Here is a 14,230-nt window from a genome sequence, read left to right as displayed (position 1 = left end):
ACTCAAAATGGGCCCTCTGACAAAGCTATTTGTTGACCAGAAATCTCAAAGAGCTATGTTGAAATTCTGCAGACTCCTGCAGTGCTGGAAGCACTGACGGTTTTCACACAGCCAGAAATTTAGCACTAAACTAGCTCTACCTCCCGCAGAATTCTCATTCCGGTTTTGTTGCGTTTTCTCCATTTTCCTCCAAATCTGCTGTGTGATTCTTCATGTCAGCATTAATGGCTTCCATGTGAAAGCCCTGGGCCGATTCCAGACGACTAACCTGAAGGCGCTGCATGCCGCCATGTTCCGGATCGCGACGGGGAAAACGCGAAATACCGCGTTTTCTCGCGCGAGTTTGGCGCAACGTCGCGCCAAACTCGCGCAAGAAAACGCGATATTTCGCGTTTTCCCCGTCGCGATCCGGAACATGGCGGCATGCAGCGCCTTCAGGTTAGTTGTCTGGAATCGGCCCTGGAATGCATGTGAACAATTTCCAACACGAAAGTGCCTACTTCCGAAGTTACACATCCCACCTTTTAAATTTTCTTTACAGTTAACACAGATTTTCCCGCCCAAGTCTCCCACAAGCCACTTCGTGCTCCACCAGAAAGCCAAAACAAAATTTTTTTTTAAAGGGAAGCTGTATTGTGCAATTGCGATGTACTGTTAGGCAAGAACAACTGCATAATCCCGCCGATTATACATGGTTAAGTCTTAGGAGAGGAGGATCTCATCAGACAAGGCGATTATGGAACCCCCAAGGCTATTTATGGGTGTTCAAATTTGGCAAAAATTTGGTTCGACCAACGTTTTCGGCAGTTCATGGGTGGGAAAACTCTGCTGCCTATCACAAGGGACTTTGAGGGTGGGAGAATGCAAATTTGGTATTATGAAAGTGCGATATAGCGCAAAAGTGTGCAAAAATAACAACAAAAAAATAAAGGGGGCGGAAACGTGCTTTCGTGTGCAGTAACTCAAGCACTTCGACCGCCCCCTCTTGCGCTTCTGCCTGTGAAATGTGAACTTGTGGATGCACAACGAGTTGTAACAAGATGGGAGAATTTGTTCTGATGGCAATATCACAGGAAATTATTTGTGGTGCTCAACTGACAGAATAACGGCTGCGTGAAAATGGCCACGGAACAACAAAAGTGGTGAGAAGGGTCGCCACCCGGAAAGGAGTCTGTCACTTCCATAGCTGATGTCTGTGTTTGTACAGAACTGTGGAGAATCACAGTGGGCTCCCAGAAAACGGTTCCCCGCTGCTCTCCATCACTGAACACCAACACAATGCTTGATTAGAAAAGGTAGATTGCTACTCCCTCCACCTAGGGCACCAGAGGGGACCTGGGGCTCCCAGAATTTTCTATTTCTAGATAGGATTGTCAACAGCCAGGAGAAAAATATCCTTTCCTTTAATGGCGGTTTATTGGGCTGTTATTTACTAGGCTGTTAGTTACCCCTGTGCCATAAAAATCTTCAGCTCCCCTTTAAGCCTCTGTTAAAGGACAGGACATTTTAAAACTCCTACCCTACAACACGTCACTTCAGTAGACCTGTGTCTGTAGACTCTACAAACATTTCGAGGTGGCCGTGTTGAGAACCAACCAAGGTTCTGGTATTGACCTATAAGGTCCTGTGCGGACTGGGGCCAGCGTATCTATGGGACCGTCTCTCCCCATATATTACCTGGAGGACACTCCGATCAGGGGACAAACAACTGTTTGTGGTCCCTGGCCCCAAGGAGGCCCGCCTAGTCTCAACTAGAGCCAGGATCTTTTTGGTCCTGGCTCCCACCTGGTGGAACACTCTTGTCTGCTGAGATCAGGGCCCTGCAGGACCTACTATCCTTCCGCTGGGCCTGCAAGACAGAGTTGTTCTGCCAGGCACATGGCTAAGGCTGGGCCTCCGCTGGCCTGAAAAAAAGGGGTGTATAAAATTCTAACCCTCCCTGTGAAGCTGTCCACCATCCTGTTTTTAAATTTGTAAGTCTGATTGCTGCCGCTGTATGAATTGAAATATGCGGCTGTTTTAATGATGTTTTAATGTAGATGGAATTTTTGTTGTGTTTTAATAGGTTGTTATCCACCCTGAGCCTGCCTATGGGGAGGGTGGGATAGAAATTTGAAACAAACAAACAAACAAACAAACAAACAAACAAACAAACAAACAAACAAACAAACAAACAAACAAACAAACCCTCAGAAAATGCTCAGTCTGTACCCAGAGCTGGGTCGAATCCACATTCACCCATTACCCGCATGTTTATCGGATGTCTTCCCTTTGCCTCCAATCCGCGATTTTTTCCTCTTCATTCACATTCCTGCTTCCAATCCGTCTTTCTCGCGTGTCCCTCCGGTCACACGGCCGCTCGAAAACTGCTTTTTTGGGCGGGACCTTTTTTCCCCGCCCATTTTTTTTTTAGCGCACTTTTCCGTTATTTCGATCTTGCCTTATAAAGAAACATCATTGAAGATAATGATGCCTCTCTTTCCCCCACTGACAGCACTGATGGCTCTCTCTCGTTTCTTTTTTGGAAATTTGGAAGCATGTGGGAAGCTTTCGTGGGCATTTCCTATGCAGGACAGTTCAGTGCCTGAATTTTACTGAAGTTTCACTTCCTTGGAGTGTCATTATTTCGATATTTCGTAATTTCGATAGTACAGTAATATAAAATAAAAAACAGTTAAAAAGGAAGTTTCGCGAGTCTGTTCTGAGGATGGATTCACCCCAAAATGATTTTTCAAACTACCAGATTTGATTCAGAAACAGCATAATCAATTAATCCAATGCTATGAAGTCAAAAACAGTCTTTTGCAGACTACGGAGCACTTGCAAGTTGAATCAGCCAATAGGAACTCTCGGAACGGCCGGAGAGACAGGAAGGGGGGTGGTTTTTAAAAAAACCGCGTAAATTGCGCATTGGCCCGTTCATGGCCACTGTGAAACTCCCGTTGAAAACCTGTGACCACATATTCGGGAGAAATGCGAATGAAATGCGTCTGTTTAATGAGGTAATGTGACCGGCACTCGGGTTTGCGCGGGGAATGCGGGGAACATGCGACTTAGAATGAGTAATGTGGATTCGACCCTGAATTAGAAAAACTACGGAGAACTGATCACAGAACTCCATCTGATCACATCTCCATCAGGTCTGGCCCTCATTTGGAGATTTTTCCCCATGCTTACTATCTGGGGATGTTTTTTAAACTGGAAGTGCCAGAGATGATACCTTCCTCATCCTAAAGGACAGATGTCATTGCACCCAGTTGGCTGGTACCCTTCAGTTTTCTGGAGAATTAAGGAGACGCCAACAATTGATATACAACCTGGTGGGCGAACCGCTCCCGTGTGGCCCATTAAATAGCAGTAGTTGGATGGTAAGTCTTTGCAAGATGGAGATGTGAGGCTGACAACAAGGAAACTACAAAATATACACAGACACAAAGTTGGAGTTGCGACTGTTTGCCAGAGGAGATAGGCCTGATTTTTCCATATTGAAATCGAATAGATTACAGAACACGTTAGATGGGCTGCATTGTGCTGTTGGTTGAATTGGAGAGTATGAAGGTGGCCATGAACTGGGTGGTGAACTGGGAAGAGGGATTGGTTGGTTATTTATATCCAAAAGAAGGACCAATCTGTAAGAGGCCATTAGCCACGAAGTCCTTGGATAGAACCTCTATGGTCGGGGGCAGTATATCTTTGCTTACGAAACTGTGAGCTTAAACAACAGGGCTAGATGGATATTTTGCTAAGCTGAGTCTCAGATTTAGAACAAGGCCACGTCATTTTCCAGAGTATATCTACATACACTCTATATATTGTTTTTTTATAACACTGTAACTGCCAGAGCTTCCCCCAAAGAATCATAGAAACTAGAGCTGCCAGCCTTCCAGGAGGGAGATCTCCCAGAATTACAATGGATCTCCAGACTTCAGATATCAGTTCGCCTGGAGAAAATTGCTACTTAGGAGGGTGTACTTTACAGCATTATACCCCACTGAGGTCCCAGAGTTGGCAAACCTACCAAGGGTTTGGTAGGTTTGCTTACCAAATGTTCAGTTGCCCTCTTGCTGAATTACAACCTCCATGGTTCCAAGAGGTAAGCCTGGATTGATCTGTCTTATGTTCCTTTGAGAACTAGGTGGCGTTCATGTTCCACTCAGGAGTCCTGAGTCCCCAGTCCCTCTCCCAGCCTCTGAGAGCCAAATTACAAGTGACGTCTTACACAGGTTGGACACTAGTCAGCTTCCCTCAAGTTTTGATGGGAAATGTAGGCATCCTGGTCTTGCAGCTGTAATGGAGAGCCAAGATGTAAAACCTGGGCGCCTACATTTCCCATCAAAACTTGAGGGAAGCCGACTAGTGTCCAACCTGTGTAAGACATCACTTGTAGTTTGGCTCTGAGAGTCTCTCTACACAAGACACCTTGGTGCATATTCGTCAAGTGTAGGTAGATACAATGTTAGCCGGGATGTGTAGTTTAAAAAGACAGAGCTGGCAGAGATTGCTCCTCAGCGGGTTCGTCAAATTTATCTTCGCCTCCCTGAAGGCTCTGTCAGTTTCACCTTTCCAGTCTAAGACTGTGTGGGATCGCAACCTGAGGGCAGCAAGGAATAGAAATGGGCGAGAGCTGCCTTCCAGAGCTTGGAGAGGTTATAATGGGCTGAAGTTTCCTTTCTGGCATTTCACAGCCCCTTCACACTGCTCCAGTGTATAGCAAGGCTCTGTCTTTTAAACTACCCTTCCCGGCTACCATTGCATCTCCCAACATGTGTTCTTCACGTGTCAGATGTCTCGTGTAGAGAGAGACTGTATGTTCCTTTGAGAACTCGGTGGTGCTCTTGCCTGCATTTGAGCAGAGCAACAGTTTCTAAAAGGGTTTCTCATCTCATTCCAGATAGCCTTTGGAGTTCATGTCCCACTCAGTCCCCAGCCTCTGAAATTCCTAAGAATTTGATTCAACGTCCTCAGGGCTGAGCCAAGGCCAAATGACTTGTGTCATAAAAAGGGCTGGACACTCCCACGATGCAAGCAATTATGGTAATAATGAAGCTCTGCCTCTTCCTAGCAGATGGGAGGGTCCTCTTGCACCCGAGAAGATGCATAAAGGACTGCAGGAACCCTGCTCAGAGCTGCAGCTTGCAATTGGGTGTCCCAGCTTTAGGATAGCTTGAGCCAAACTGCTAGGGCAGGCCACAAAAATACAAGGAAGATTCTTCAGAACGGAGAACAAATTTACTGCAGGAGAGAAGAAACTCTCTGGATGAAAAATTCCACTTGGAAAAAACAACTCTTCAAACCAGAGTCCCAGGTAAGAGCCCTTGGATATACTGGCCACCCTTAATCCAGTGTGGTGTGGTTAGTAGAGTGTCAAACTAGGATCTTGGAGACCCAGGTTCGAATCTTCACTCTGCCATGGAAGCTTCTGGGTGACCATGGGCCAGTCATGTACTGTCAGTCTAACTTACCTCGAAGGGTTGTTGTGAGGATAAAATGGGGGAGATCAATGCTTTGGAAACCTCTTAGGGAGAAAGGTGGGGTATAAACATGGTAAATAAATAAACTACCACTCTGGGTAAAGAAGTACCTTTAGGTAGGGCATGATAACTACTTGCGAGACTAAAGATGCCACCTTTTCTGGATGGCAGGTTCTCTCTGCCCTCTGCTTTTTTGATTAAGCCGTGCACCTTAGAAGATAGCCTGCAGTGTTCTCCAACACTTAGGAAGTTCTTGGCCATTCTTCTCATTTAATAGGCTTCAAGTAGTTGGGACTAGGAGGATTTGAATCCAGTGGCACCTTAGAGACTAACAAGATTTTCAGGGTGTAAGCTTTTGAGCATCTGAGTTCCCTTCTTCAGACAGAGCTCTGACTCTCAAAAACTCCTACCCTGAAAATCATCTTGATCTCTAAGGTGCCACTGGACTCAGATCCTGCTGTTCTACTGCTGACCCACACAGCTACCCAAAACTAGTTGGGATTAATTCTCTGTAGCTTCCTCGGTGATGATTACAGCAACAGGCACTGTAAGATCTTTTATTTACTGTTGGATTTGGATACTTCTAAAACAGCCTTTTTGGCTGTAGTAGTGGAGAAAATAAAAGCTTGTTCAATTTACTGCTGCATCTCGCAAAGGATCACTTAATCAAAGCTAACCATAACATGCTGGGTGTGCATTTGGAGAGGCTGGGGCTAATTGGCTCTTCCAGAGATTTTATGCACAATAAGGAGGGAATGACTACAATTAAGGGGTGGGTATTGTATTAAGGGAAGAGCTGTGGCTCAATGGTAGAACATCAGGTTTACATGCTGAAGGTTCAGTTTCTGGTATCTCCACATAAACCAGGAGGTAGGTAATTTGAAAGATCCTGGAGGATCAGTGCCAGTCTGAGTAGACCATACTGACCTTGATGGCCCGATAGTTTGGCTCAAGATAAGGCAGCTTTGTGGGTATTTACTGTAATGCACACTCTGGAGTTCGGTGCTGTCCCTTTCCTCAGGTCTCAGAGGAGGACAAACCAAAGAGTTAGAAAGACAGAGAGGTCAGAGCACTCTGTTTACTGCTCTGGCTGTCCTTTGATATGTAGATTGCTATTCTCAAGATTTCCTCCTCCTGACTTCCTCCCTCTCATCTCTTCTCTTCCTGGCTTTGTTCCAGGCAACATCTCTCTCCTTCTCCTCCCTCCATCTTGGAAGCATGGATGCAGGACTTGTCCTAGCATCCATGCCCATCCTTAGACTAGATGGGTAGTTAGGAGCTGTCTCTCCTCCTTTCCTATCAGAGTATGGAGTTCCTACAATAATGAACTCTTATTTCCTTTTTAAGTATAAGCAAGTGTATGCTTTGTAATGTTCTCTCCTGCACACACACTAGCCAGCAGAACCAGCTCACAGCCACTTATAATTGTGCTTCCTCTGCTGAACGATAGACTCTGCTAATGGCTCAAACATGGAATCCTTTAATTAGGTTTCTGGGGCCAACATACGATTTTATCAATTGCCTTGGAAGGATATTCTGTGCCAAATGCATATTCTGTGCATTTGGCACAGAATATGGCTGGCAAGATATAGGGAAGGTGGAACCTGATATTTTGCCTTCTCCTTGTGGAACTCCTGATAAACCTTTCAGCAATCCCACGTTTGAAAGAGAGACAGCTTGAAAACCACAACCACAACAATAAACTAGCCCTCCTAGTCTCCAGACCTAGGAGATGCTGTTGTTGAATTGCTGCTTGCAAAAGGGCACCCACTTTAACTGCTTCTGTCCTATGTATTAATTTACAATCTCTTTTTGGTCTCTCTTTCTCCAAAAGATGTTTATGGCATCATGTTGCTCCTGTACCACCCAGAATAGCCCAGTTGTGTGGGTTGCAATATATCAGTTGAAAACCAGCGTTTTACGGTTCCCAGCAGCAAGGGAAAATAAAACTTCCCGTGAGACTCATACAAGGTATGCATTTTGAAGTCCAAACTCCATAGCTCAAAACATGCACGGGGTTTGGGAATTGTAATTGGCTGTAGCCAAAGAAGATTCAGCCCCCAACCGGCTGTGTGAAATTTCTAGAAATGAACAAGAGACTAATCTGGCTGTGGTTGAGAGTGGAAATAACCTAGCCCTATCCTCTTTCCAAGTAAGACAGCCACTACCAAGGTTTTCTTCCTACTTATTTTTCCCCTCCAACCTTCTGAGATGAGTGAGAGGCAGATTATAGAGCAGGGGAAAATAAAAATCAATGTGAAAAGCCCTTTCCACTCTCAAAGGAGGTTGCTTGGAGCACCAGGAACCAATCTCTCTTTTCCAGTGTATTAGATATAAACTTGTTCACCTTCCCGGGAAGAGTTGCTGCATCAGAAAAAGGGAAGGGAACAAATTCTTTGCTCACACGTGGGTGCCTTGTTGGAGTTGCAAGCAAGAGGGAGGGAGGGAGGGCTCATCTCAGTGAAACTTGGCAGGGCTAAGAAGGGTAGGAGGCCTTCCAGAAGCTGTGAGATCAGAGGAAGGTAACAATTAGTCATCGTGGGTAAATGGAACCCATTTCCATGGAAGTTCTACCTGGCTTGGATTCTGGCATTACTGTCAGAAGACAGGAATGGGGAGGGAGACGTATTATCTCTGAATACCAGTTACTGGGAGGTAGGGGTGGCAACGAGAAGACTTTGGACTCCATGGCCTGCTTGTAAGCTTTCTTGGAGCTTCTTTGGGGAGGGACCATAGCTCAGTGGCAGAGTTTCTGCTTTCCATGGAGAACATCGTAGGTTCGATCCTTGGCATTTCAAAAAAAGAAGAATCTAGGCGATGTGGAAGACTTCTCCCTGAGACCCTAGAGAGCTACTGCTAGTCTGAGTGACTTTGATGGACCAATGATATGATTGAGTATAAGACAACTTTGTGTGCATTCTGCTTGGCTCTGTGAGAAAATAGGGTAGTGGGCTATTGTATTCTGGTTAAGCAGGGCCTTTAATACCTTGGAGGCAACAACTACAGTGTGAATTTTTTTTGAGAAACCGCAGAACCAATTTTACCTTTCATTCACATAACTGATTTGCATATGCCACACCCCCTGACATCACCTATCCTGGATGTTTTGGACCAAACCTGGCCATTCAGGGCTGAAATTGGGCCCAAAATGGCAAAAAAGGGGCTGAAAATGGCCAAAAAGGGGCGCAAAATGGTCAGGATTGGGTCGCTGCTGAGTGGGAGTGATCCACCACCCGTCAGAGGCCCGATCTGGGATGTTTTGGCCCCAATCCAGGCTGAAACAGGCCCCAAATGGCTGAGAGTCAGGTGGGCGGGGCCACCTGACATGTGACCTTTTTGGGGAACTGCCGGAACTGTGTTCCGGCACGTTCCCCCTCGAAATGAGCCCTGCCTCTTATAATGCGTGGTCTGAGACTTTGCAGTAATACCTACTGTTAGTTTGTGGAGTTTGTTCCCTCCCACCCCCACCCCCTTTCTTTCTTTGTGTTCTTTTTTCCACCAGCCCCAGTTAAAATCACCTGCACTTCACAGGAACATTTTTAAAAAGGGAGATTTGATCTTGGATCGCTCACTGTTGCGCCTAGTTTGCCCCTGTCTTACAATTTGTCTTGCCTTTGTCTCCCTTTTTAGTGCTCATGTATGGCTGATATGGGGACTCTAGTCCCTTTTGGGGAGTATGGCAAATGTTCTCCTAGCAACAGAAAGGACTGTGGGATGTATGCACATGTTATAGCTCTTAACATGTACTGCTAGTTAACCAGACCCCCAACTGTATTTATTTTTATTTATTTATCCGACTTTTAGTTAGCTCACCCCACAAGTGGGCTCTGAGCAGATTACAACAGTATCTCTTTAACTGAGAATCTTCCCAGCTCTTTTCTTCAACTATCTCCTGCTGGAGTTCAGATCAGGGAACTGTCAAGCCAAGAGCGCTGTGTTCTGTGGGAGGTAACTGTGGGGTGAGTTCAGTACTAAGAATAGAAGGGATATCAGCAAGAGAAGCAGGCCTTTCCTTGAGCCCTGCAGAGAGGGCCATGGCAGCAGCACACATAACTGGTGGTGGGCATTGTTGGCACCAAAGTTTCATAGAAGGCACTGTTATGGTAGAGCTGGTGACTGGCACACCCAGCGGATATAATCTGTGCTGGAAGAGAGGAACGGGAAGTGACAAAAATGGTTAACTGCATCTGATTATTGGCGTTCTAGTATCCAACAGGGCTTCTGACTATACTGCGAATTGGTTACGTCGACTACGAAGCCCCATTCAAGGTGCTGGTTTTAACCTTAAAAACTTCTGTGTCCTGGAATCCACACACTGAAGAATCATCTCTCCATATATTAGCCCACATGCCAGTTTCAGTGGGCATTCCATGTTATTTCCCTGCATCAGATAAGGACGCAGGCTATAAGCGGTGTAGTTCCCCAGGCTGTGGAATGCCTTATCTTTGCAGAATTTTCCATAATGCCTGTTCAACCTTTTTATTTCTGGTTGCTTCTCATGGATTGTGTCTGTGTCTTTTTTTTCAAACAAGTTTAATTTTCGCTTCAATGGACTGAGATTGTTCTGCTCCACAATAATTATTTTTAAAAACCCCTTTTGTTAGCTGCATCAAGCTGTTGGGGAAAAGCAGCTGCAACGAGGTTTTAAAGAAAGACAAAGAGATGCCCAACAGGCAGATACACTCAAGAGGTTTTCCCAGTGTGAAGGAGAAGCAACGGGAGATGTTCCGCCTGTTAAATTTGCACCTGTCACAGAATAACAATACGATAATCAGTACCAGCTCTATAATGAGGTGGCCTCCTGTGGTCACCTCAGGTAGAAGATTTGGGGTGGGAGATTTTGGCAACTCCCCCTGCAGCCAACAGTGCAACTGCCACTCCTGACTTGGAGCTGAAGGAGATATAATCTCCCTTACTGCCTCTTTCTTCCTAAAGCACTGAGGCGCATTGTATTTGCTGGCTCCCCAACTCTCACAAGGTTCCTTCTCCTTCCTGCCAGAATTCGGCCGCCATTTCTGTTTGCTTGTTGCTGGGGTAACCAAAATGGCAGTCCAGTCCTTGTGAGAGGAAGTAATCTAAGGGTTCAGGAGCCCCTATATACTCACTAGAGAGTTTTTAAAGAAAACAGGGGTGGTAATGAGATAAGGCGGGTTTTCGCCTCTGGTTCCTTGGGGAGTGCAGAAACTGAGGTGAGGGAGGCACAGTGGTGGTGACCACCATCACCTCAGCCAGGTAAACACCTTTAAAGAGAACTGTCCATCTCCAGGTGGAGCCTGGAGATCTCCTGGAATTTCATCTCCAGCCTACAGAGATCAGTACCCCCGGAGAAAATGGCTGTTTTGGAGGGTGGTCTCTATGGCTTTATACCCTGCTGAGTCCCCTCCAATCCCCAATTCCTGCCCTCTGCAAGCTCCACTCCCAAATCTTCAGAAATTTCCCAACCCTGTACCGTTACTGACAAGAATCTGTAAAATAAATTAAAATGACACAAAGATGTTCATATTTCACTGTAAAGGCAACATTATTTGACTTTGACAGCTGCGGGGGACAAAGGGCAGTGCTTACAAAGAGGGCTTGAATCTGTGGTTCACTTCTCAAAAAAGAGAATGCCAGGTGAGAAACTGTCCTGAAAAGTTCTTGCTCAGTTCCCAAGAACTTCACGGGGGACTGAGAAGGAGCCTTTCCCTTTGTGCCCCAGATTTGTTTATTTCAAATATTATTTATGGACAGGGCTTTTTTTCTGGGAAAAGAGGGGGTGGAACTCAGTGGTGGAACTCACGGCCGCACAATAACGTCACTTTGGGTCCGCTGGAACAAGGGGGGAGTTTTTTAAAGTTTAAATTGCCCTTGGTGAAAATGGTCACATGGCCTGTGGCCCCGCCCCCTGATCTCCAGACAGAGGGGAGTTTAGATTGCCCTCAGTGCATGGAGGGCAATCTAAACTCCCCTCTGTCTGGAGATCAGGGGGTGGGGCCACTGGCCATGTGACCATTTTCAAGAGGTGCCGGAACTCCGTTCCACCACGTTCCAGCTGAAAAAAAGCCCTGTTTATGGATCGCTTTCCTATAAAACGGTTAGTAAAAAACAAAATAACATAACTGCCAAAATGATCCCTAGCAAACAAGAAATCTAGCCAGAGAAAAGCCGGAAATGAAATTCGGTCGCCTGGCTCACTGCTTACTGGGAAAACGAGGGTTTTACCATTTTTATGTAACCTTGGCAGAGCAAGAGGTTACCTGAACTCTCCAGGTGGAGAGTTCCGGAGTATTTGTCACAAAGGCTCTGCTCAGCAGCCTCAGTCCTTACCTGGTGCAGGATGGAACCGAGAGCAGTGCTCGGTGGATTGGTCCCAGTTTATGCATGGGCTCATAGAGGGAGAGGATGCCCTTTAGGTATGTTATAAGAGAGAGCAACTGCTTGCGTATACCATCGGGGATTTTCTGCCATTGGTGCCATTACATTTGGGGTCAGCAACCCTGTGGTACTGGTTGCTGTGTGGTCTACCTAGATACATAGTACAGTTTTATCCCGCCCTACCTGGTTCTCCAGTCCTCCATCCTCACACAACCCTGCTGAGAGTGTGTGAGTGGCCCAAGGCTGAGCGTGTGTGAATGCCAAGCAAGCTCTCCCAGAACCTGGCCTGACACTCTAACCACTACACAAACTGGCTCTTTCCAGATTAGTTTCAGGCAAGGCCATATTAACTCATGGCCAGGCCCCTAGGCATTCGGGTATTTCGGAGCCCCTCTGGCATTCAGTCTTTCACCCCACTACAGCTGACAGCCTGACCCTGGCACGGTAGGCACTAGACTGCAGCACATAGCCCTATATCCATTTTGAAGGTCTCCTGAAGAATTCCATTCACCATTTTAAATATATTTTTATTGCATGAGTAGAACTCTTCAGGAAAACACGTTTTGGGGGTATAATTGTTCGATACTGTAATATTTTGAAGTAAATAAATTTTTATTGTTTATTAAAATATGTATAATTTATGGATAATTGTTTTAATATAAGAGACAATTTGTTTCACTTCAATAAGGAAGCAGTTAATTATCTTATTAGTAGAGGTTATATAAGAGAATCAATTGTAATTTACGTGGAGGTGTGCCTCAGTAAATAATATTGACGGGCCCCTAGTCCCTGTGGGGCCCTTAGGCTGAAGCCTAGTCAGCCTTATGAATAATACGGCCCTGGTTTCAAATGGGTAGCCGTGTTGGTCTGTACTAGAATAACAAGATTTGAGTCCAGTTGCACCTTAAAGACCAACTAGATTTCCAAGGTATGAGCTTTCAAGGGTCAAAGCTCCCTTTGTCTCCTCGTATCAGACAAAGGGAGATTTCACTTTTGAAAGCTCATATCCTGAAACTCTAGTTGGTCTTGAAGGTGCGACTGGACTCAAATTTTGCCCTTTCCAGGTTAGTACCAGGTAACAAGGAATCCAGTTACCTAGGGTCACACTCTGATAGCCACATAACTGATTTTGTCTCCTGTGTTACAGGCTGAGCACTTCTACATGGGGGGAGGGGGGGCGGAATTCCCTCAGCCTTTGCTTATGGGCTCTACTGAGCCAGTTCCTGTGGAAACAAAGGCATCAAAAGTGTTCCCCTGTGGCCATGAGAGAATGCTCCTGTGTGAAAGGACGGATTAATCACACTGCTAAGCATGCTGTAGACAGGAGGGTGTTGGCTTTCCATTTGCCCTTCTTGAAAATCTAGAGCTTTTAATATGTGGAGTTTCTCACTGAAAACTCCACTAATAACAGACCTCCTCCAATAGGCAGTTTGTGTATCCTTTGTGCTGGTCTTTCTTGACAATGCATACTAGCAGCTTGTGTAGGGTTCTCAACCTCCAGGTGAGCTCTGGAGTCCTGGATTTATAGCTTATCTGCAGACGACAGAGATCAGTTCCTCTGGAAGAAATGGTAACTTCAGAGGATGGACTCCATGGCATCATATCTCTCCTGAGTTCCTGCCCTTCTCCAGGCACTGCTCCGAAATCTCCAGGAATTTCCCAAACTGGAGTTGGCAGCTCATGGGGGCCTGGGCTGGTCTGATCAGCACCCCACCCAAAGTGAGATCTCCACCTGGAATGTGTCCCCCAATCCTTTACAATGCCCAGTGGGTTCTGTGGCAAACATGCAAGATATTTCTTGGTGGTCAAGGAGTGTCTTCCAGCCATGTTGATTGGCAGGGTCCCTGTCAGGGAAATCTTAAGCATCGTTTGTGCTAGAGAGGAGTTTTGAGGAGATCTGTTCTTAAAAGGGGGATGGGGGAGTATACACTGTATGGTCTCTTGGGTAGCAGGTGATGAGAAAGACCTTTCTCCAGCTGAGACCCTGAAGAACAGCTGCCAGTCAGAGGAAAATGTCCTGATAGGGTCATTTTTAAATAGTACTCTGTTGCCAATTATAAATTTCCCTACTACCGCTTACCCAAATATATTCCAAGACTCTAATCACAGTGATACAAAAGAAATATGAATTTTATTATTTCCAAATAAAGCTCAGATGTGTACTTCTCCTTATCTTATATACATAAAGAACAGTTACATCAGAGAAGCTTATATACCTTAGCACTAATTGTTTACAGAATAAAAGATCAAAAAGGTTAACACAAACATCTCTTCAGAATTACATTTCTCAGGATACATGGCACCTGACAAGCTTGAGTGACAGGACAGTCAGATCCCACTGTAATATAAATAACTCAAATTCTGGAGCCATATCTTTGTTATGAGTTCGAAACACTTCTGGGAAG

General features: G+C 45.6%; 1 protein-coding gene across 1 annotated transcript in view; it reads left to right on the top strand.

Moving 5' to 3' along the window:
- The first annotated feature begins 5,236 nt into the window (after positions 1-5,236).
- Positions 5,237-14,230, top strand: part of LOC129343521 (urokinase plasminogen activator surface receptor-like) — a 28,132-nt gene continuing 19,138 nt past the window's right edge. The window contains exon 1 of the mRNA XM_054999775.1: positions 5,237-5,305. The gene's annotated coding sequence lies outside the window, so the exon portion shown is untranslated. The remainder of the gene's footprint in view (positions 5,306-14,230) is intronic.

The sequence above is a fragment of the Eublepharis macularius genome, chromosome 15 (assembly GCF_028583425.1).
Source record: "Eublepharis macularius isolate TG4126 chromosome 15, MPM_Emac_v1.0, whole genome shotgun sequence".
Taxonomy (NCBI): Eukaryota; Metazoa; Chordata; class Lepidosauria; order Squamata; family Eublepharidae; genus Eublepharis; species Eublepharis macularius.
Note: the sequence above shows the minus strand (reverse complement) of the source record. Positions and strands in the feature narration are given on the sequence as shown.